General features: G+C 41.5%; 1 protein-coding gene across 1 annotated transcript in view; it reads left to right on the forward strand.

Annotated features, from left to right (window-relative positions):
- VEGFC (vascular endothelial growth factor C) overlaps window positions 1–24,918 on the forward strand; it is a 232,717-nt gene that overhangs the window by 97,784 nt on the left and 110,015 nt on the right. The gene's annotated exons all lie outside the window — the stretch shown is intronic.

Genomic DNA, 24,918 nt, shown 5'->3' on the forward strand with positions numbered 1-24,918 from the left:
TGATACATAAAACTAGCATAAAAAATAGTCCTATTTTTAATCTAATTGGATTAGGGTAATGAAGAAGATGAAGAAGTGAGTTATCTCGAAGACCTCTATCTTTATTAGTCTTTTGGACAGAACTAAACAGATAGACTGGGGTAAATCCATAAAGAATCCTATATACGGTTGTGCAAACCTTTAAACTGAATTTGAGCCTCTACCAGTAACTAGTGGAGGGCTTGCAATAATGGAGTTACTCTATCATATTTGTGTGCAGAACAAATTAAGCATGCAGCTATATTCTGGATAGTGTGCATCTTCCTCAGAAGACCTTTTGGACAGCATAAATAGCATTAGTATAGTCCAATACTGATAAAAATAGGCTTTGGACAACCAATAAATGAAAATAGTAATTCCTCTGTATAGGATGTTGGTGAGACGTCACTGAAAATATTGAATGACATGTTAGGATGTTTAAATTGGAAATTAGATGTCCAATTCAGGATGTTGTACTAATATTTTAGAATAGGATCTGCCAACATGAAGCCTGTTTTAAAATACATGGTGGAATAGACATTCATGGCCTGGTATGTGCAGTAGAAATATCCATTTTAGAAAAAAAAAAAATCCAAAATATGGATGAAAAAGAAATCAGGCACATAGATGGCCCTTTCTTAGCACATCAATGTCTATGTTGTGAAATGGGTTGCATCTCAGTAAGTAAGAAGCTGGGAGAAATCACAGGGTGAGATTCTGTAGATGACTGAAGGGAAATTGCTCTGTGTGAATTTGGCTAACAGTGATAAAGTAATTTGTGAGGTAGTAGCACCTGCATCAGGTGCAATATATAACGGGTTGAGGAAGAAAAGGAAAGAATGACAAGTACAGAATAATCAGGTTGACTGTTGCATATCAAACTGATTTATTAGATGCAGAGGAGTGCAGTTTTTGAAAGGTAAGCCATATTCCCATATCTAGTCTGAGGGCAATTTAGTAATTTCCCTACACATTCGATGCAAGCCTGATAAGTGGCTGAATCCAAGAACGTTCTGTTTCTTGTGCTTGTGAAGTGCTTTTCCTTTAGTATCAGGAAGGCTAGGCAGATGTCAGTGAAAGCGGACAGAGTATATACAAGTTTAGATGACAGTTGAGGTAGATTTGCCAGAAGTAAAAGGCTTGAATTTGACTTGGTGAAATAGGAATGATCCTGCCAAAATTTGTTTGCATTCTCTAGCATTCAAGCTGCAGCAGTAGCATTTTAGATGGAGCTGCAGGCATTTGTTTAGTCTATTTGGAATCTAAGTGTAAAACGAGTTGCAATAAGCCAGGGAGGAAGTAATACAAGTCTGGATAACTGTAGCAGAAGTAGAGCAATTAAAAGAAAAAGCAAAGGTAATGTAGCTGGTGTAGTTGAAAGAAAGCCAATTTCCTTTTCATCCATACAAGACCAGTCCAGACAAGTGGGTTATGTCCATCTACCAGTGGGGTGCAGACAGAAAATAAAATTAGTTCCAAGTACTTCATTCCATAAGGAATGTTCATTGTGTTCTCTGTTTCTAAGCGGATGGTTGGTGGTCTGTCAGCTCCACTTAGTGCCTTTCAGCCAGCTCCTGTCCCAGTAAGTAAATGGGTGTGAGTTGAGCAGGGGATCGATGACAAAAATTATGCTGGAGCTGGTGTGACACTTGGTGGCGCTGAGTCTCTACCCCCCCCCCCCCCCCCACCACCACCACCACCACCACCATCATCTCACACGTCATATCTGCTTGGTACAGCACTGCTGAGGAGGAAAATAACCTTTATTATGTCATTTGGGTGAATAGATGTGCTATCAAGTCTGTTCAAATAAGTATTGTTTTATTTTTCTTCACTTGGAGCTAGATTATCCATTCTTTCTTCAATCCTGTACCTGATTTGTAGTTTATTTGGATGATTGCATTATGGTGGACAGCTTTCTTGCTCTATGCCTGTTCTTCCCTCATTCGGAAAAAAGAGGCCTTTTCCTTGTGGCACAATTTTCTCCTAGAGCTGTCTCAGGGGTCCTTTTACCAAGCTGTGGTAAAAAGGGCCCTGCGGTAGCAGTGGGGGCCATTTTTCCCACACTCCTGGGCCCTTTTTACTTCAGAGGATAACCCCCCCGCAAAAAAAAATGGTCATGCAGTAAGATTATTCTTACCTTGTTGCCATGCAGGGGGAAGCCTTTACCGCTACCCACTGAGGTGCGATAGATGCTCTCTCAGCAGCTGGGTTTAGCGCCGTACTAGAAATTTGGGAATATTTTCTGGCATGCTGGAAATGGTGCACGCTCAAGCTGGAACTACCACCGACAGCCATGTGGGGTCAGCGTTAGTTCCAGGTTGCTTCAATGCCCCTCAGTTTCTCTTTTTCCGTAGTGCATTTTGTCTCAGCTTTTATTATTATTATTATTATTATTTGCTCTTCAGTGCTCTATTTTCAGTGCTCTGTTTTCTGCATTTGCATGGGAAACTTTTTCTAGCTTTGATTTTGCTAAGCTGCAGCAGCTTTGCTGGCTTCAGGTGTAGTCCTCTTTTAATGAGCTGTTTAGCTCACGCTTTGGAGTTAGTCCTGTCTAATTTCAAGGTCTAGGGAGATAGAGACATTTTCTGAACCCCTACAGTTGGTGCTTTGGTCACTGCGGTGACAAAGAAGACAACCATTCCAGTAGATGGGGTGTGCTGCCCTTAGAGATCTGCAGAATCATAAGATGGAGACCCTGCTCCAACGTAGTTTTGACCTCTTGGCTCTGGCATTGCAGGTGTCTGTATGTGGAGGTCTGATGGCCAGAGCTTGTTTTTAGTGGATTGAATGCGTGCTTGATGAACCGGGTTCCAGTCAACAGGAAATGACTGTGGAGGTCGTAAATGGGTTCATCTTTTCTGGTGGATGCTATGTGTGATCTGTTGAGGGCCTTGGTGAAGAACATGTCCCTGGTCATAGCAGCCCATAGATCCTCTGGTTGCAGGGTTGGGCTGCTGATGTGGCCTCTAAATCTAAACTCTGTTCCTTGCCTTTTTGTGATTCTATGCTTTTTGGAGAAAAGTTTGATGTTAATGCCAGAAGATAAGCCTAGAGGTCTCTACAGAGAGCCTTCTAACAGGGAAGGGTTCCGGGATGCCTGCTGTTTTTGTCCAGGCGAAATTGGAGGAGCTCTATGGGGCTGAGGGGGGGGGGGGTTGTTAATTTTTTTTTTCAGAGAACTCTGACTTTTCAACATCGTTAGTGTATATTTAAGTATGACGTTATTCTTCATTGGGTGCATTCATGCTGCAGATATTAGACTTTCTTCAAGATGGTTTCAACAAAGGGTCAGACTGGCTTCCTTTGTGGCACTAGCCTGTTTTCAGGGTCTGGTTAAGGGTGCAGCCTTGTCATCATCTCCTGCTGCCCTGCGTTTCCTTAGGGACGTTAAGTTTCTCAGGCCCCCTCCCCAGTCCATAGTCCCTCAATGGGATCTAAACTTGCTTTTGTCAGTGCTGGTGTCAGCACCCTTTGAGCCCTCTTGTACTTCGAAGGATCCTTACCAAACACTGGAAGCTGGCTTTTTGGCTCAGTTTTCAGTTATGCGCTGCAAGGTTTCAGCCTCCAGCTGTCTGATGTCTGTCATACAGAGTTTCCCTGCATTGTTGTAAAGAAAAAAAAAACAAACAAACAAACCCAACAACAACTACTTAGTTGTTTTACTCTCAGGAGGTATCCGATTTCTCTGCCCATGGGAATTTATCCTTTTTGGATCTAGGGAATTTCTATCCTTACAGCAGGAATGCATGTCTATATCCCTACCTCTGTTTTTGGAACTGGACCAGTCAGCTCTTTGTGAACTACATTTTGCGTTCTGAATTTTCAATCCGGTTGGCCTCTTAGTGCCATAAGAGGTGCCAACCACCTCATTCCATGATTGACCCTGGTAGTTTTTCCTTCTTTAAAAGCTCTTGCCACCTAATACAATTTCCAGATGTTCATACAGCATGACTCTATAGTACTGCTCTGTAGTACAACTTAAGGGTTTTTCTGCATTCCCCCGCTGATCCGCCTCTTGCAGTTCTGCTCATGCCCTACTATAATCTGCCCCCAAACACACCTTCAGTCAAGTTACCTGAATGTGCATGTGATCTTGTCACCACCCATACTTTTACATGGAGGGTAATTTTATAAACAGCATTTTAAGCACATATATGTGCAAAACATTCTTTATAAAATTATATAAACTATTCAGAATGAGTTGTGGATTTGCCAGCATAGTTTTTTGCATGTATTTTTAGTCAAAATAAAGTTAGGCCATTTAACTTGCTAAATGATCATACGAGGAGCACAGTTGCCATTTTACAGACTCGGGGCATTCAGCTGCATCAGGATCTTTGTTTTCTCCGGAGTTTATATTGCTCTTACACCATGTCTATTTACTGAAGCAAGGACAGTCAGATCTGCTGCAAGGTGCTTCAGTTTCTCACCCCATTGCCCCTCCAGTTCCTAGGAGATCTCATTTAGACCTCCAGAAATGGGCAGATGAGGCTCCCTGCTTCTCCCTCCTTGTCTGATGTGGCCTCAGTCTATTTAGAGGAGTCATCACTGAAGGAGTTGTTAGAGGAGGAAGATGATCTGAAAGCACATAAGAATAGCCATATTGGGTCAGACCAATGGTCCATCTAGCCCAGTATCCTTCTATTTGTTTTAAAAGTATTTCCGTATAATTTCATTGTATGTCCCCTAGTCTTTGCACTTTTTGAAAGAGTAAAAAATCGATTCACTTCTACACATTCTACCACTCAGGATTCTGTAGATTTCAATCGTATCTCACCTCAGCTGTCTCTTTTCCAAGCTGAAGAGCCCTAGGACCTCTTTAGCCTTTCCTCATGTGAGAGGAGTTCCATCCCCTTTATCATTTTGTGTTCGGCTATATCTTTTTTGAGATAAGGCAACCAGAGCTGAATGCAATACTCAAGGTGAGGTCGCACGTGGAGTGATACAGAGGCATTATAGTATTCTCGGTCTTATTTACCATCCCTTTCCTAATAATTCCTAGCATCCTGTTTACTGTTTTGACACCTCTGCACACTGAGCAGTGTATTGTCCACAACAACACCTAGATCTTTTTCTTGGGTGCTGATCCTCAAAGTGGATGGACTTTGGCATCAGGTAACTATGATTTGGATTATTCTTCCCAATGTACATCACTTTGCATTTGTCCACATTAAATTTCATCTGCATTTGGATGCCCAGTTTTCCAATTTTCTGAGGTCTTCCTGCAACTTTTCACAGTCCACATTTGTTTTAACAACCTCAAATAGTGTTGTGTCATCTGCAAATTTAATCACCTCACCGTCATTCCGATTTCTATATCATTTATAAATATGTTAAGTAGCACTAGTCCCAGTAATGATCCTTGTGGTGCTCCACTAGTCACCCTTCTCCATTGAGAGAAATGGCCATTTTACCCTTTCCTCTGTTTTCTGTCCAATAACCAATTCCTAATCCACAAAAGAACATTGCCTCATTTCCTCATAACTGAGGTTGTTTCATAAAGAGGAGCTTTGTACTCTTATTTCTGAGGCACTGGTGGTAATTTCCATTGAGAAACCACCTGCTTTGGCGTCAATAGTTCCATCTTTGTAGGTCATGAAGGGGCTTAGAGGTCCTTCTAAGGCCTTCTCGATGCATTCAGACATTCAGGACCTGATTACAGCAGAATGGGTCTCACCAGATGCGGAGCTGAGAGTGGGCAGAGCCATGTCTTACCTCTAGCTGTTAGTGCCAGAGGAAATAGATAAATTGCAGCTTTCCAGAGTGGACTCTATGGTTACGGCAGTGATTAAGAAGACCACCTTGCTGATGGAAGGGAGATCGCCTTAAAAGACCTTCCTAAAGCTAGTCTTTGAAGTGGCTTCTTTGGGTCTTCCTGCAGCAGTTTGCAGTTCATTCATTGCAAAAGCATGCCAGAATTAGAATCAGCAGTCAGCAACACAATGCGGGTGCCATAACACCCTTTTGGAACGGGGTTGGCCTACTTGGAGGATGCTATTTATGACACTCTACAGGTTATGGCTCGCTGTATGTCATTCGCTGTTGTAGCACATCGGCCAGCTCTGGGTGTGGTATAGGGCAGCAGGTGCAACATCAGTTACATCTAGTTATGCTGCCCTTTTGGGGCACTGGCCATTTGGGGAAGATCTCAGTAACTTGATGAAATAACTGAGGGAAACTAAGCTACAGTGGTTGCTGGATGAAAATCCAAAAGCCTTTGGTCATCCCGCTTTTAGGTATGCCAGTCTTCCTTTCATGCAGACAGAAAGTTCTCCTTTCAGTCAATTAGAGTGCCCAATGCCTCCAGAGTTTCGTAATGATGCAAGACTGGTCCACTCTGTAACTCTGGTAGGACAACGTCTTCAGGAATTTTGGACGGACTGGACCAAAATCATGTCAAACCAGTGAGTTCTTGATATTTGTAGTTACAATTTGGAGTTTTCCCACCCGGTCACTTGTCTCTTCTTGCAGTCTTCTTGTCAAAAAGAAAGGTTGAGGTTCAGGCCACCATAGATTGCTTGCTGGTGCTCCATGACATTGTTTCTATTCCGCAGGCCTAACAGGGACAAGGCAGATAACTTCATCTACTTCATTGTCCCAAAGAAGGAATGCACCTTTCGTCCAGTCTTAAATCTCAAAGGTCTAAACTGCTGCCTCCAAGTGTCCCACTTTCACATGAAGACACTAAGAGCCATCGTAGCCTTGGTTCAAGTGGAAGAATTTCCCACCACCCTTGATCTCAAAGAGGAGTACTTGCATCAGAGATTACTACGTTTTGTAGTGCTGGGTTGTCACTTCCAGTTCAGTGCTTTGCCCTTTAGTCTTGCCACTGCTCCAAGAATGTTTATGAAAATTATGGTGGTGGTGGCTGCTTTCCTTCAGCACCAGGGAATCAGAGTTCACTCATATCTTGATGACTGACTCATTGTCTGTCATCCTATTCATATAATGTAGCGGTGATGGGTGTTGTTCCTTTTCTGCAGTTGGGTTGGGTGATCAATTTTCAGAAGAGCACACTAACTCTATTGCAGATGTTGGATTATCTGGGTGTTCTACTTGACACAGCATGGGAGAAATCTTCCTCACAGAGCATAGGAGATCAAAGCTGACCCAAATTATGGAACTACATCCAGGTTCTGGGATCAGTGACGACAATGATGGAAATGGCGCCATGGACAAGGGCTCATATGTGGCTGTTACAGGAATCTGTTCTCAGCCTTTGGTCTCCGGTGTCACAGAAGTACAACCTTCATCTTCCTTCGACACTGGTTGCCAGATATTCAGTGGTGGTTATCACCCAAGAATTTGACCGTCGGAACCCCCTTTCTGATAACACAATGAGAGGTGATGACAATGGACACCAGCAAGTTGGTTTGGGGAGCTCATTACAAGTTCCATATTTCCCAGGGTATGTGGATGGAACAGAAGACACAGTGATCAATAAATCACTTGGAGATCAGGGCAGTGTGGAATGCCTTAAGTAATTTCACTCTCTTTCTGGTGGGGGCCCCTGTCCGAGTTTCTCTCCAATGCGATGGCAGTGGCTTATATCAGTAGGCAAGGTGGAACCCATAGCCATCCAGTGGTGATGGAGGCAGCCTCCCTCATGAGTTGGATGGAGAAAAATTTTCTCCTCTTGTCAGCAGCTCACATATCTGGGTTCTTGAATGTGGAAGCAGACTTTCTCAGCAGGCACTCCTTGGACCCGGGAGAATGGGAACTATCCAGCCATGGTTTTCAGCTGATAGTGAACTGATGGGTTCTGGAATTGATTGTTATGAAAAGGAATGCTAAAGTGCCCATGTTCTTCAGCCATTGGAAAGAACCAGGCTTGATGGGGAAGAGTTGAAATGAATCAAATTTCACCTGGGTCGAATAATTCTCATCCTGGATTGGCCACAGAGGCATGTGGTATGTGGACCTGATTTGACTTCTGGACAGGGGTCCTCGCTGTCTAATGCAGGTACACGACCTACTGAAGGTCTAGTGCTCATGAAGGATCTGTGCCCTTTTAGTCTTATGGTTTAGCCATTGAAAGAATTCGGTAGAAACGGAAAAGTTATTTTGACTTGGTCATTGCTTCAGGCTCAGAAATGCTCTACATTCATAGTGTATTCGAGGGTGTGGAGGACGTTCAAGGGCTGGTGTTTTGAGCCTGGACTTTCTCCTTCTTTGCTCAGATTGTCATTTCTCCAGATAGGTCTTCAAAAGGGATTAGCATTGGGTTTTCGAAAAGTTCAGGTTATGGTTTTTGCCTGTTCCAGGAGCCGACTACAGGAGACATCTCTTGTGGGTCACACAGATATCATTCAATTCTTGCAGGGAGCTGGCCCCTTGTGGCCTCTCTTTCATATGCCATGTCCTTCAAGCTCTTCAGAAACCTCATTTTGAGCCCCTCCAGATGGCCTCCTTGAAATATTTTATGCTAAAGACAGCATTCTTGGTGGCTGTTGCATCTCGTCATGTAGAGTTTCAGAGGTTCAGGCTTTCTCTTTTCTGGATCCCTTTCTATGCTGTTTGGAGGCAGGGGTCTACCTGTGCATGGTTCATTCCTTTCTTCCGAAAGTGGTATCAGCATTTTTTCTCAACCAATCCTTGGAGCTTCCGTCTTTTCGCAGAGAGCTAATATTCTTCCTTGAAGCTTCTCAATGTGCATAGAGTCCTCATTAGATATCTGAAAGACACAAATGAATTTCTGAAATTGGATGGACTGTTTTTGCTTTTTAGTAAACAGAGGCTTGGCGTCAAGGCTTCCAAGCCACAGTTGCTAGATGGCTGAAGTAGACTATCAGCGGGTTCATTCTGCAAGGCTTACGACATCGTAGGTGGAAACTACCTTACTCTTCCCGGTGGATATTTTCAAGGCAACAACATGGTCAATGCTGCATTCCTTTGCCAAGCACTACAGGGTGGATTCTGCGGCATGCTCGAAAGCCAGTTTGAGGGTTTTGGTCAGGGAGGTAGCGCCAGGATCCCAACCATTCTAGGGATTGCTTTTGAACTTCCCACAGGTTCTCGAATAGTGGAAAGGTATGTAATGGAAGGAGAAATTATTTCTGACCTGATAATTTTCTTTCCATTAGTCATTCCCACTATTCTAAAGGCTTGCCTGAGGTTTCTGAGATGTTTAGTCAGTGAAGAATAGTAGGTCAAATAACGACTGTCACCTTGCATGGTGTTTCCTGCATATCTCTTGTTTTCTACAAATTGTCCAGAGATGATAGAGGTCCACACATGTTTGCTTATCTAGTTAGTCTTATGTTAGTGAGTTGTTTAAGGTTGTTGTGTTTATTCTGAGTTTCTCCTTACTGCTTGTCTACTTAAATACTACTGAGCTGGACTGGATAGCAAGAGAGATATACTTCAGCTCAGTTTTCATTTCTCTGCCTCCACCTGCTGGTTGATAGACACAACTGTTCCACAGGTTCTGGAATAGTGAGAAAGACTATGGAAAAAAATTCAATGAATGCCTAATTTCTCCTTGGGAAGTATGTAGTAGATGAAAACAGAGGGTAGGGTTAAGTGGTAATTTTGCTCAATGAAGGAAGATGAGTAGTGGAGTTCCCCAGGGATATGTACTGGAACTGATACTATTTAACATATGTATAAATTATCTAGAAATGGAATGAGTTAGGTGACTAAATTTGCAGATGACTATTCAACGTTGTAAAATTGCAAAAATTGCAGGAGAAGCTTAGAAAGATTAAATTTGGAAGATTGGGCATCAAATCCAAGTGTCATCATGGACAATAGGTTGAAATCATCTGCTCAGTGTGAGGCGGTGGCAGCCAAAAAGTTAAACAAAATGCTAAGAATTGTTAGGAAAGGGCTAGAAAATAAGTAAAAGAATATTACAATGCCTCTGTATCTCTCCACACTACTACTACTACTACTTAGCATTTCTATAGCGCTGCCAGGGTTACGCAGCGCTGTACAAGTTTAAACACGGGGAGGGACAGTCCCTGCTCAAGAGATCTTACAATCTAACGGTAACAGACTACGTAGTCAGTGTAGGTAACAGGAATGGGGAAGGTGGTTAGGCGCCAAAAGCAAGGGAGAAGAGATGGGCCTTGAGTAAGGACTTGAAGATGGGCAGGGAGGGCGCATGGCGTATGGGCTCAGGAAGTCTGTTCCAGGCATAAGGTGCTGCGAGGCAGAAGGGGCGGAGTCTGGAGTTAGCGGTGGTGGAGAAGGGTACAGATAGGAGTGATTTGTCCTGAGAGCGGAGGTTACGGGTGGGAACATACGGGGAGAGGAGGGTAGAGAGGTAATGGGGGGCAGCAGATTGAGTGCACTTGAAGGTCAATAGAAGAAGCTTGAACTGTATACGGTAGTGGATGGGAGCCAGTGAAGCGACTTGAGGAGGGGGGTGATATGAGAGTATCGGTTCACGCGGTAGATAAGACGTGCGGCGGAATTTTGGACAGATTGAAGGGGGGATAGGTGGCTAAGCGGGAGGCCAGCGAGGAGAAGGTTGCAATAGTCAAGACGAGAGGTAACGAGCGAGTGGACGAGGGTGCGGGTGGTCTGTTCAGAGAGGAAAGGGCGAATTTTGCTAATATTATAGAGGAAGAAGCGACAGGTCTTAGCTGTCTGTTGGATATGGGCAGAGAAGGAGAGGGAGGAATCGAAGCTGACTCCGAGATTGCGTGCTGAAGAGACGGGGAGGATGAGGGTGTTGTCAACAGAGACGGAAAGTGGGGGAAGAGGAGAAGAGGGTTTGGGTGGAAAGATAAGGAGCTCAGTCTTTGCCATGTTCAGTTTCAGATGCCGGTTGGACATCCAGGCAGCGATGTCGGAAAGGCAGGCTGAAACTTTGGCCTGGGTTTCAACTGTGATGTCGGGAGTGGAGAGGTAAAGCTGGGTGTCATCGGCATAGAGATGGTACTGGAAACCATGACATGAGATCAACGAGCCAAGGGAAGAGGTGTATATCGAGAAGAGAAGCGGTCCAAGGACAGATCCTTGGGGAACCCCAACAGAGAGCGGGATGGGGGTGGAAGAGGAGCCATTAGAAGATACTCTGAAGGTGCGTTGGGAAAGATACGAGGAGAACCAGGAGAGGACGGAGCCCTGGAACCCAAATGAGGACAGTATGTCAAGAAGTAAATTATGATTGACGGTGTCAAAGGCGGCGGATAGGTCGAGGAGGATGAGGATGGAGTAATGGCCTTTGGATTTGGCGAGGAACAGGTCATTGCAGACTTTAGAGAGTGCTGTTTCTGTCGAGTGTAGTGGGCGAAAGCCAGATTGAAGCGGGTCGAGGACAGCCTGAGAGGAGAGGAAGTCAAAGCAACGGCTGTGGACAGCACGTTCAAGTAATTTGGAGAGGAAGGGTAGAAGAGAGATGGGGCGGTAGTTGGAGGGACAGGTGGGGTCAAGTGATGGTTTTTTGAGAAGTGGTGTGACTACTGCGTGCTTGAAGGTGTCAGGGACAGTAGCAGTGGAGAGAGAGAGGTTGAGGATGTGACAGATTGAGGGGATAACTGTAGGAGAGATGTTGGTAAGCAGATTGGTGGGAATGGGATCCGAGGAACAGGTGGTGCACTTGGAGGAAGTGACCTCACCTTGAATATTGTGTGCAGTTCAGGTCAGTGTATCTCGAAAAAGGTATAACGGAATTAGAAAAGATAGAAAGAAAGGCATTCTAAATGATTAAGGGGATGGAGCTCTTAAATGACGAAATACTTAAGAGGTTAGGGCTGTTTTGCTTGGTAACGAGATGGCTGGGTGGGGGAGATATGATAAAGATTTACAAAATCCTGAGCGGAGGAGAATAGGTAAACATGAATTGTTTACTCTTTCAAAAAGTACAAAGACTAGTGGACACTCCATTAAGTTACATGGCAATATTTTTTTTACTTTATTTTTATTGAAAATGTTTCATATTCCAGCGAGTTAAATCTTGTAGACTTTTAGGGCACTGTTTACTAAGCCACGCTATAGGCGCATTGGCGTCTTTAATGCACGTTAACCATGCACAAGTGTTAACCCTGTGCACGCCTACAGTATCCCTATAGGTGCCTACACGGTTAGTGCGCGCACTAATTGTAGGTGCGTTAAAAATGAGAATGTGCCTTAGTAAACAGGGCCCTTAAAATGAATTGAAAAATATTTTATCACTTCATAAAACCCTGGAACTTATTACCAGCAGAGTTGGTAGCAGCAGTTAGCGTATGTTGGTTAAAAAAGGTTTTGGGCAAGTTCCTGGAGGAAATTGTCCATAATCTGCTATTAAGATAGACTTTGGGGAAGCCACTACTTATCCCTGGGAACAGTAGCATAGAATCTTGCTACTCTTTGGGATTCTCTCAGGTACTTGTGACCTGGATTGGCCACTGTTGGAATCAGGATAGTGGACTAGCTATTCTTATGTTCTTATGTAAGGCTGATCTAATTTTAGTCACTTAGCTATGTGGGTGCTGGCACTGAATATCAGCTGTCACCCACGTAGCTTCTAGGAAGTAGCCAGCACCCCTCCCTCATAACCCCTCCAAAAAGTTCTGATCCCCACCTAGACCCCACCCAATATAACAAGCCCCACTCCCTGTACTTAACCTCCTACTCACACCCCCTTTCCAAGTTCCCATTAGGCCCCCCTGAGCCTATATGACCATTCCTGGTGGTCCAATGAATTATCAGGATAGCAGCAAAGCCCACTTGCTCCTGTCCCTCACTACTTTGACTATAAAATGGCACCTCCCCCTCCCCTAGTGGTCGTCTCTATAGGGGCAGAGCTTATCGCACATTAACACTAGTAATGCATGGTAATTTTCCATTGGCCTATTTTATGCAATGGGCTGTGCAATGTATGTTGTATGTTGACAACTTTAGCATGCATTAGCTGCTAGCAAATGACCCCTAAGGTAATTCAATAAAAAGGCATCACCTATAACATTTTGTTGATCCTTATTTTAACAATATTATTTTAACTAAGATGTAATGAAAACTGTAATCATTCCAAACACTGTGCATGTATTAACTGATATTTTTGGGTGCTACACCATCAATTATTTGTCATTAGTTCTATCAAGCACTAAATATTTTGACCTTTAGAATTTGGAAAAGAACAGGTAAAGAATAGTCTATAATCCTCATTTAAGTCAAAGGTTTGAACCTTTGGGATGTTAATTTTCTGTGAACATTAGTTTTAGAAAGTAAGCATTACAGATGTTTGGAGGAAAGCCAGGTCAAATGAGAGAATACACCTGGCACGTAGAACGCATTTCTTTTTGAATTTCAGAAGTCTGAATACTGGGGATTACTGAGATTTTGTGTGGTCACTGGAGAAACATAGTTATGTATTTGGAATTACTTTATTGCTTTCTTTTAAAACAACTAATGTTCCATAGTTTCACTATTTAACAGGTCTCATAAAACAGTGCAGGAATACACATGCATAAAGGTAAGCACGGGTGCACCTACAGTACTTTTATGCAATCTGCAGCTAGGCGTTCCCAGGCAACGTAAGTGCATGTTTTAAACAACAAATATACAAATAAATTTATGCTATCTTTGGAACAGATATAATCTGATGTGTGTGAATGTGTGCTATTGGGGACGGTTCTGGATGCGTGTTTCTATAAAGGCACATAAGCACCTATGCTGCCTTTCTGAAATAGGGATAAGCAGGCTCCTTCTTGGACTTTCAGCATAGGTATCCTTTTATAAAAATAACCCCCCCCCCCACCCCCTCAAAAAAAAAAGTCTGGATAGGTCACTAATATAAACACATATATCTGCTGTTGTATGGTCTGTAGCAAGGTTCCTTAAATGTTCTAATAAAGGGCCACATAGGACATTTCAGATCACCAAGAAGGTGGGGAGGGGGTTTTCTCTCTGAGTTCACCAAGAGGAGAAGGGATATATCTGTTTATTTTGATAATCTGAGATAGTGACAACTGAGAAGGCAGAATGTGGGATTCCCTGTGCTGTAGTTGATAGCATATACAAATTAATATTTCTACATGTCTAGGAAGTTGGCAACCCAACTACATGAGCATGAATCCTGCCCCTGTCTTCCCCTTTTCCTGTATTTCCCAGTTGAGGTGCAGGAGGGGTTATGTGCACAGTAAATTCACTCTTTTCCTTCTCTCCCCTCATTTCCTTTCACTCTCCTCTCTTCTCTGTTGCTCTGATACCCTTTCATCCTTTCCATTCCCTTTGTCTTTTCATCCTTCCTTTCCCTTACATGTCCTTTTACATACTTTCACTCCTTACCTTCCCTTATCTCCACTTAACTCTCCTTCCCTCTTCACTCACTCACCCTTCTCCCTCATTTTAGTGCCTCATCTGAATCTTCTGGTGGCAGAGACTGGCCTCACTACTAGCAGCTGTTATTCTTCTTCTGATAACAGGGTCTGGGAAAACCTGCCAGTCTTTCTGTCACCACTGCTATGTGCCTCCCTCATCCTTTCTGGCAGAGCCTGGGTAATCTCATCAATCTTTCTGTCATTGCTGCCATTTTGCTACTGCTGGTGGGGCCTAGTAGTCTTTATCAGTCTTTCTGACACCATAACTACTGCAGGTACACTTGAAAAAAATGAAAATTATCTGCACAGTCCACCTTCAGGTTTTTGGTGGGAGGAAAGGTATGATGGGCCATTAAAAAATGAACTTTATAAGGCTGAATCTATCCAGGGTGCTGTTTGGGAAACCCTACTGTAAAGCATTTGAGTATTAGACTTTAAAATTTGACTCAGTAGTAGTTATCTAAAAACTCAGGACCTGATATTAAAAAAAAAAACTGAGCTTTTAAACTTACACTGCTTGCTTGCTTGCTTATTTATGTATTGGGATTTTGCTCATACCTTTTTCAGTAGTAGCTCAAGGTGAGTTACATTCAGGTACACTTAGGGGTCCTTTTGCTAACATACATTTAACGCAGCAAAATGCTTTCCACAGGATGCACTAAAGCATCCTGCTGTAGTTTTGGCATGTTCATGTGCTAACCGTGCATTAATAATTTTTTTTTAGGGAGCATGTCATGGGTGGAAAATGGCATTCTACATTAACCGGTTAATTCGAGTACTTACCATGCACTAATTGGTTAGTGCATGGTTAACACAGGAGCCCTTACCGCCTCCTAAATAGGTGGTGGTAAGTGCTCACAAGGTAACTTTCAAAAATGTCCATTATTAAAAAAAAAAATGGCCAGTATAAGATTAGTGCATGGTCATAAATGAAATTAATAGAAAATAAGGTGGGGGGAGGTTTATGGGCATGGTAAAAGTGGCCTTAGTACATGGGAAGATGTGTGTAGGAGTGCGCTAAGGCCAAGTCTTACTGCAGCTTTGTAAAACATACACACTCCGAGGAAAACCTTGCTAGCGCCCGTTTCATTTCTTTGAGAAACGGGCCTTTTTTACTAGTCCTATATAATAATTCTCACCTCCAACGTTCTAAAACCTGGCTGCCTGTGTCCGTAACTTTCTGGGTCTCCGAAGCCTCAGCTGACGTCACTGCACCCATTATGCCGTCAAACCAGGGGGAAAAAAACTCTCAGCTGATCCTGTTTCCCCCCCCCCCCCCCCCACACACACACACACAACAACTAGCTCACGAAAATAGTTGCCCGCCAAAACCCAAACTGAACACGCTCGAGACTACCGGCACAGACGCGCTGAACAGCGGAACAAAAAGCCTCCCTGCAAAGAAACCGCTCAGCTGGCACGGACGAGAAGAAAAGAGAAAAACCGGCGCCATCAGTGAAGCGCTGAACAGACTCCCTCCTTTACAATTCAGCTGCCGTTCGCGAAAAAAAACGCACGCGATGGAACACCCTCCCTCCACAGTTAACCCTGTGCTGGCCAACGCACACAAACACAGAACAAAGGTAAGCAGGGAGGGCACCATCGCTAATACAATAATTCCTGTCTTCAAGTAGGACCTAAGAGGGAGGGGGCGGGGCGGGGCCTGCAACACAGTCATAAGGAGAGCAAGGGAAGGAGAGGGTCATGGAAATCACTTCACCACACACACTCTCTGTATCTCTCAGACACACAAACACACAGTCTCCATCACACACACACTTTCAATCCCTCTGTCTCACTCTCACACACACTCTCGGACTCACACAGTCTGTCTCTCTGTCTTACACACACACACACACACACACACACACAAACACTGTCTCTATGACCGCCCCTGTGGTCCAGCACACACACTCTCTCACAACAGACGGAATTAGAGCAAGGGAAGGAAGGGGGGCATGAAATCAGTTCCACACACACACTCTCTGTATCTCTCTGTCACACAAACACACAGTCTCTATCACACACCACACAGACACACTCTTTCAATCCCTCTGTCTCACTCTCACACACACTCACTATCGGACTCACACAGTCTGTCTCTCTGTCTTACACACACTGTCACTCACACAAACACCCTTCACTATTACTCCATCTCATTACAATACTTTAATATGAACTATTTGGTTAACAAAAATCAACTAATCAATATAACCTTGCTAGCGTCCGTTTCATTTCTAACAGAAACGGGCCTTTTTTATTAGTTTAATATAATTCTATAGTGAATGAAGCTCTCAGAATAATTTCTCACCCAAACTAATGGGTCCTTTTACTGAGCTATGTTAAAAAAGTGGCCTTAAGTAGCATGCCCTTATGCGGGTCTTTCACGTGCACTAAGGTCATTTTACCACAGCCAGAAAATGGCCGATTCCTTCATTTTTGAACTAATGGCCGTGCACTAATTTTGCCATTCTAATAACCTATTGGCATCTCGAGCATTTAGCATGTGCTAATCATTAGCATGCGCTAAAAATGCTAGCACACCTTTGTAAAAGACCCCCTTATAACGTGCTAACGATTAGCATGCACTAAATGCTGTGCCACCCATTATATATCTGTGGGCTGCATGGCACTTAGGGCACAGTAATTTTTTAGTGTACCTTAGTAAAAATACCCCCAAATGATTTGAATATTTAGGTGCCAAACCATATGTGATCATAAAAATAAATAGAAAAAAAAAAGAACTACTACCCTCCACAGGTAACACACTGGAAAAAGCAAACAGCAGAGATGACTAAAACAAAAGAAGGTCCACACCAAAGGTGCTGCAAAAGAGGCGGAACCTGTTTACATTAATTCTAGATCCAGAGACTTTGAGGTTTCCTGTGGATTCTTTGAGTAGTTTTGTGTTCACTGACAGTTCTTATCGGTTTAATGATATAAGGCATAGTGGGTTGATATACAGATCACTGTTAGGTCTTCTGACCTCAGGCCCATTGTGGCCGGAACACAATTTGAGTCTGTTGAAGATCAATAAAAAAAATTTGCAGCACCTTTGGTGTGGACTTCTTTTGTTTTGGTCACCTCTGCTGTTTGTTCCCCCCCCCCCCCCCCCCAAAAAAAAAAAAAATAAACAGCAATAATTAAAAAGTGACCTTTGCCCTCCCTGGAAGTTAATGCAATTCTGCCAAATATGAGGTATAACAATTTACCTCATTCCCCCTAATACCAATTTGGCTACTATATTTTGTAAAACCTGTAGCCTATGAAGTTGTTTATCCAACATAATCAAGAGAACAGTGTTACACTAATCTAGGTAGGACAAAACCATAGTCTGTATAATCCGTGCTAGATATTTAGGTTCTAAGAATGCTCTGATCCTCCAAATAATCCTTAAAACACCTTCCTTACTATCATACCAACATAAATTTCCATTGTTAGTTTAGATTGGCTATCACTCCTAAGATTTTAGTCTGCCAAAATTGAATTAACCTGAGGTAATTTGATATTTCAGCTGCCTTTGAAAAGGATGTTAATTTTCATGGAGTTAATTTTTAATCCATTATTTTGCATCCATGCTTAGATACAATTAAAGATGTTACTCATATAGTTATATTTCCTGTATTTCACATGGGGGGTATCAAAAAAATCATCCACATCAGAGTAGTGTATCAGCCCAAAAGAATTTAACATTCTTCTGAAGGGACAAAGTATAGATTGAATAAAATGGGGGAAAGGTGGGATTCCTGTGGCAGTCCCTGAGTCATAGCCCAGTTTGATAGAGTAGATTGAAAAATGATGCTCTTTCTTCTCAATAATGGATTCCAAACCATTTGTCCCATTATCTTGGGGAAACTACTTCCTCCCAAAGATTGATAACAGCAATTCAGCAATATAAAGAATCTGACATTTCCTTAAGTATATATATATATATATATATATATATATATATATATAAAAGGCCCGTTTCTCAAACCAATGAAATGGGTGCCAGCAAGGTTATCATCTAATGGCGATTATCTTTTATGGGAACTGTTTGGAAGAATGTGCTGTGATGATAAAGAATAATTGGGAAGGGTGTATAATGAGTAATATGGTCCAGGAGTATGACATGTGGATTGTTTTCTTTTTTTTTTTTTTTAAATCTTTGTGTTTTGCTTTAATTTTTATTTATAGTATATTTCCAAAAAGCTAAAGAGTACGCAGAAATTTAAAAAATTTTATTAGAAATATAATCCTTGTTTACATTTGCAAAATGTCTTTATAAACAATATTTTTAGTGAAAACTTTTTTACATGGAGGGAAAAGCTTTCCTTGTTCAGGACCATCTATGACTTTTACAATTGCATCAGAAGAGTTTCAAACTCTTGAAAATGCTACATACAGTTGCCCATGTGTAAACACTGGTTCTGGAAGGAAAATGCCAACTTTTTCAAATGTTTGTCCTTGTAACTTGTTAATTGTCATTACAAAAGCCAATTTCACAGGAAATTGTTTTCGATGTAATGTAAATGGCAGGTCAGTGTTAGATGGTGTTAGTTCAATATGTGGGATAAAAACAGTACTCCCTGCAGTTGACCCAGTGATTACTTGACTAATAATGAGGTTAGTTTTCAAGTCTTTCACTATTAAGCGAGTTCCGTTACATAAACCTCGCTTGGTATTTAAATTCCTGAGTAGGATAATTATGGCTTCAATTTTTAACTGCAGTTTATGGCAAGGCATGCCAGTTGGAGTTTGTTCATGAAGGAATTCTACAGGATATAACTGATGTTCCTCATCATTGGAGTCATGAATGGAGTCCAAACTTAAATAAGTGATTGTCTCACCTTCTAAAATATTTAGAACAGCCTCAGTCATCTTGTCAACATGTGCATTTTTTGGGCAAAGAATAGCCTTTTTAGCAAAGTTGTAAACTGTATCTGCGGTATTTTTTCTCCAAAAACGGCATTAACGCCGCCACAAATTTGTTTCTGTGGGATTTTGATAATATCTTTGAAACCGTCTGGACATGGAAGATTTCCGTCTGCTAAAGTAATAAGCCAGTTGTTGTAATCTGAGTCTACAGAGTGGACATTGTTGTTTAATTTTAGTATTTCAGTTTTTTTCCGTAGTTTATTTAACTTAATGCTGGCTTCAATAATGTGAGCATGATCACCGTGTGGTACCACTGGTAGAGTTTGTCAGAAATTTCCACCAAGGAGAAGAACTTTCCCGCCAAATGGTTTCTGACTCATCCCAAATAAGGATTTTAGCATCTCTAATGATGGAAGCATCATTTCATGTTAATCTGATACTTGATTTGACGTTTCCAGTAGAGGAACAGGTAACTTAAACTGTGAATGATAAATTCATCCTCCTGGAAGAAGATTTGCAGCAATTCTTGTAGAAGCAATAGGTAGTGCAATTCCTCCATCTCCCTGGATGGAGCTCAGGGTAGTATTATACGTATAAGTTTTTCCACTTCCTGCAGGACCGTCTAGGAAGAAGCACGTGTGGGTTATGTTTTTTGTATTGCAGGCAGAAAGTATAGTATGAAATGCTTCCCTTTGCTCATTATTTAGTTTTTCTACCATTTGTTCAGCTTTCTGCCTTTCATCTCCATCATTGAATGCAAGTTTAGGATCTTCTCTATTCTGTGGATGACTGTTGGTAAACCAAAGTGTTCAGGTTTTTTGCCATGTGTAGTCAGAACAGCTTGGATTTTCTGACGGCACAGTTGTTCACAAATCGAGCAATCACCTTTGCAACCATGGTTGTGTTGAAAATCTTGTGTCATATTAAGTTTGTATTTTTGGAAAATTTGTAAAGCATTTAATGGTACGGCAAAACACAATGTATACAAAAAGGTGTCTGATTTTATTGTGGCATGCTGCATGTGAGTGCATCGTCTACGGTGTTCTCCCACAGAGCTTCATCATCAATGAGCCCCATTTTCTGGGCTGCATTTTGAAATGCATTATAAAGAACACATGCAACTGTTTTTAAATCTTCAAAGGACTTAGCCCCTGTTTGTTTAGTAGAATTAGCCTTAAACAGTAACGCTCAGGGTCCGCTGAAAAATGAACTGCATACATTCTCCCCATTGTTTTTGTCATGTCCTGCTTTTCTACGTTTCCACTTTTGTTCTCTTTTGTCGAAAGTATAGTACATAGGAATATCTACATACAAAATGGTCTTTGGAGGATTGTCTTCTATATTAAGTTTAAACCACGCTGTTAAAGTGGTGTCCCTGGTTCTGGGCTCTTTGTACTGCAGCCTCAACTTCATTGGGTGAAAAACAATGCTTTGTTGATCTAGTAAGTGTACTTCCAATCTCTGGATAGTAGTGATTGGTGATGCATTTCAAAACCGTGCAGCTTCAGGAGCACTAACATATCTAGAGTCAGTAAACGTTTTAATTTCATCATGTTGTAAAGTTTGGTGCTCTGTAATAACCACATTGGCACAATCATGTCCTTTATAGACATATTTAAAGAGGTACCTGACACTTTTAATAGATGCACATACTTCCACATTTATATGGGAATTGTACTTTTAAAAGTAAGTAAGGGTTATAAGGGACTACCCAACTGTTATTAATGAATTTTCCATTTATGAGTGTACCGACGCCGTTATCCCTTCCTGCGGTATTTAGGATATCCGTCACAGTTCTCAGTGGTTTCATTTTGGAATGTTTAGAACACTTCCCATAAAGCATGCAGAGATCATTTAAGTTATGGTCACTGCATGGGCCATGTATCATATGTTGCAACTGTTGCATGGAGACGTGGAAAGTTGATTATTTCAGAAATTTCAACACATACGATTTTGTCAATTATTTCCTTTCTTTTCGGCTTGTGTTCTTCTTTCATGATAATTAATATATGAGCGTGAGGTAAACCACGCTTTTGAATTCAATGACATGAATTTTTGCAAGCGGGACACCAAGTATATGTTTTTTTTCATATTCGTGTAGTAACTCTTTAGTTTTAAATGAAACACCTTTGCCATTAAGTCAGGTTGAAACTCTGGTGCCTGACCTTTTTTTTAGATTGAGTAATTTCTTCCCCATCTTGGGTTGCAGGTCATAGTAATGACCAGATCTGGCTTGCCATATTTGCAAACTATTGCCATTGCATCCTGAAAATTTTGATGCATATTTCTTGGGCTGCCAGCAAATGATGATGCTAAAATAAATGCCTGGCCAGGTGTAAATCCTCCATTTGCAGGTTCACTTGCAAGGTGGTCCGTTAACCCAGAGTATTTTTCAACAGTTTTTGATTTTGTCCAATATAATTAAGTCTGTTTGCCTCTGTTTTAATATATGCATCCACAAAATATTGTTGCGTCTCTTATTGCCAAACGGTACCCATAGTACTGCATTTGTGTAACTCTTAGTCTTGGGTTGTTTGGTTTGCGACGGAGGTGCATTATACATTTTGGTTGTTTAGACAAAGGAATATGTATCCCTCCATATAGAAAGAGTAATGGATATACCATTGGTTCTAGATTGGGGTCCAACACACTGATTATCTCAGTTTTGTTCATTTGGCCTTGTTTGGCAATGTATTATCAGATCTCTATGTAAGGGAGGTTCCCAATCTGTATTTTGAAAAATGAAAGCCACCTCATTGGCTCTAGGAGCACTGTATCGTCTTGAATCGTTTTTGCGATCTTGAACAATGGCCATTGAAACTGTTGGAGGTTCTATTCTTCTTCGTTGTGCTTCACATATGCATTCATTTTCTACTTCATACAGCATCTTGCATGTGTCTGCAAATGGATTTTCCCGTGCCATAAAATCGCTTAATTGTCTCATTAATATATGGTTGATGTGTGCATTTGTTGAGATTCGTAGTCTCTGAATGGCTGTTTCATCAGGTCAAGAATATATAATTGAGCAAATTGTCTTTGATTGTCATTTTGAGGATGTAGTGCTGTTCTATGGTAAACAGTACCATTAATTTGAAAACAATAAGGTCCATATCCGGGTGGTGATGCAATGTTAGCTCCCGTGGAGGCAAAAGCTAAGGCACTATTAATGGACCTCATGTTCCTGGAGAGAAGTTGTTGTATTAATTCATTGTACCTAATTTCTGGAAGTTGTACTTTGCCCTTACTACAACATTGTGTAAATAGGTTGTTAGAAGGTGTTTCATTGTGAAAATGTTTGGCATTGCAAAATATACAGACTATAACTATATGAGACTACTCCACTCTCAATAAGCTGAAGAAGCAATACACTTGTATTCATGTGTGTTTAAATATTTTGTTATATCCTAGAAATAAGCAGTGGGGTTTTTTTAAGTCCATCTTAATAATGGACTATGGTCTTCTCTTTTAGGAACTTGTCCAAACATTTTTCTGAATCCTGCTAACTAAATGCTTTTTCTACATTCTCTGACAAAGAATTCCAGAATTTAATTACATGTGAGTGAAGAAATATTTCTCCAATTCATTTTAAATTTTACTACCTTGTAGCTTCATTGCATGCCACCTAGTCCTAGTATTTTTGGAAAGAGTAAACAAAGCGATTCACGTCTACCCATTCCCCTCCGCTCATTATTTATAGACCTCTATCTTATTTCCCCTCAGCCATCTTTTCTCCAAGTGAAGAGCCTTAGCCACTTTAGCCTTTCCTCATAGGGAAGACATCCCCATCCCCTTTATAATTTTTGTCGCCCTTCTCTGTACCTTTTCTAATTCCACTATATCTTTTTTGAGATACGGTGACCAGAATTGCACACAATATTCGAGGTGCGGTTGCCACCATAGAGCGATACAAAGGCATTATAACATCCGCATTTTGTTTTCCATTCCTTTCCTAATAATACCTAACATTCTGTTTGCTTTCTTAGCCACCGCCGCACACTGAGCAGAGGGTTTCAACCTATCATCAGCCATGACACCTACATCCCTTTCCTGGTAGGTTACTCCTAATGTGGAGCCTTGCATTACATAGCTATAGTTCGGGTTCCTCTTTCCCACATGCATCACTTTGCACTTGCTCATTATCCGTCATCTGCCATTTAGATGCCCAGTCTCCCTGTCACATAAAGTCCTTGTGTAATTTTTCACAATCCTCTTGCGATTTAACAACTTTGAATAACTTTGTGTCGTCAGCAAATGTAATTACCTCACTAGTTATTCCTATCTATCTATCTATCTATCTATCTATCTATCTATCTATCTATCTATCTATCTATCTATCTATCTATATATATATATATATATATATATATATATATATATAAAAAACTAGCGGTCTCAGCACAGACCCCCTGGGGAACCCCAATAGCTACTCTTCTCCATTGAGAATACTGGCCATTTAAACCTACTCTCTTTTCTATCTTTTAACCAGTTTTTAAAAGTTACAGAGCTTATAGTCCGCTATTACCAAATGTAGTTCAAAGTGGATAACAATAAGAGGAACAAGACCAAACATCTAGGAACATATATTGCAAGAATCTTGCTACGTTTTGGAATTCTGCTATATATTGTGACCTACAGTAGATTGGCCACTGTTACAAACAGGATATTGGACGGAATGACCTTTAGTTTGACTCAGTATGGCAATTCTTATGTTCTCATTACAGAATCTTAGCCATTATGGTCAATTTAGACACTGTCCCATAGTTAGTCACATTCTCCAAATCCAGATCTTCCCATTTTTATAATTGGGGCACTTGAGCCTGCTTCAATGAATTGGGGAAATATCCCAGAAGAGAGTGACATTCATCTGATCTTTTATTGTAGGAAAGTAAAGTGCTAGCCAGTTTTTAGGAAGGGGGGTACTGTGTATTTAAAAAAACTTTGGGTGTCAGAAAGGTGACCCTACAGCTTAGACAATATTGCACGGGTGTCATATGAAGTTTGGCAAGAACTGGGGCCCTTGTTTCTCTGCAACCACAGCCAACAACAGTTCAAGCAATTGCGTACTGAATTTCTTGGAGACAATCCCAACAACAGTGCAAGCAACTGCGTACTGAACTTACTGGAGACAATTAGTATATTAGGATGCTAGTCCAATCAAAAGTCCAATCCAGTAATACATCCAGTAATAATCCAGTAATGCATGATGGTACACAAAATCATTCACGCAGACGCCCCAACCTATATGCTCAACCTTGTAGACCTACCTACCAGAAACACCACAAGATCATCCCGCAAATTCCTCAACCTGCACTTCCCAAGCTGTAAAGGACTAAAATGCAAGCTGATGCATGCCACAACCTTCTCCTACATGAGCACGCAGTTATGGAATGTACTACCTACAAACTTGAAAACAATCAACGAAATAACTATCTTTCGCAAATCTCTGAAGACATACCTCTTTAACAAAGCCTACAATGAGATCCAATAACCGGAAGCCTCACTAATATACCTCACCAACCCAATCAGTTATGAAAGCCCACCCTCTACAACTACCCTAATCACTCCCTTCCTTCTTCTATCCTCCCTTACTTATACTATGCACAATTCTACTGTATCTGATATCCTGATATGACAATGTTAACATAATCATGTAAGCCACATTGAGCCTGCAAATAGGTGGGAAAATGTGGGATACAAATGCAATAAATAAAATAAATAAAATCCACTTTAGTGAAGTTGTATAAGAAGGTATAACTGCATAAAGCAGGACATTCAGACCTCATGATTC

Source organism: Microcaecilia unicolor, chromosome 2 (genome assembly GCF_901765095.1).
Source record: "Microcaecilia unicolor chromosome 2, aMicUni1.1, whole genome shotgun sequence".
In the NCBI taxonomy this organism is placed as follows: Eukaryota; Metazoa; Chordata; class Amphibia; order Gymnophiona; family Siphonopidae; genus Microcaecilia; species Microcaecilia unicolor.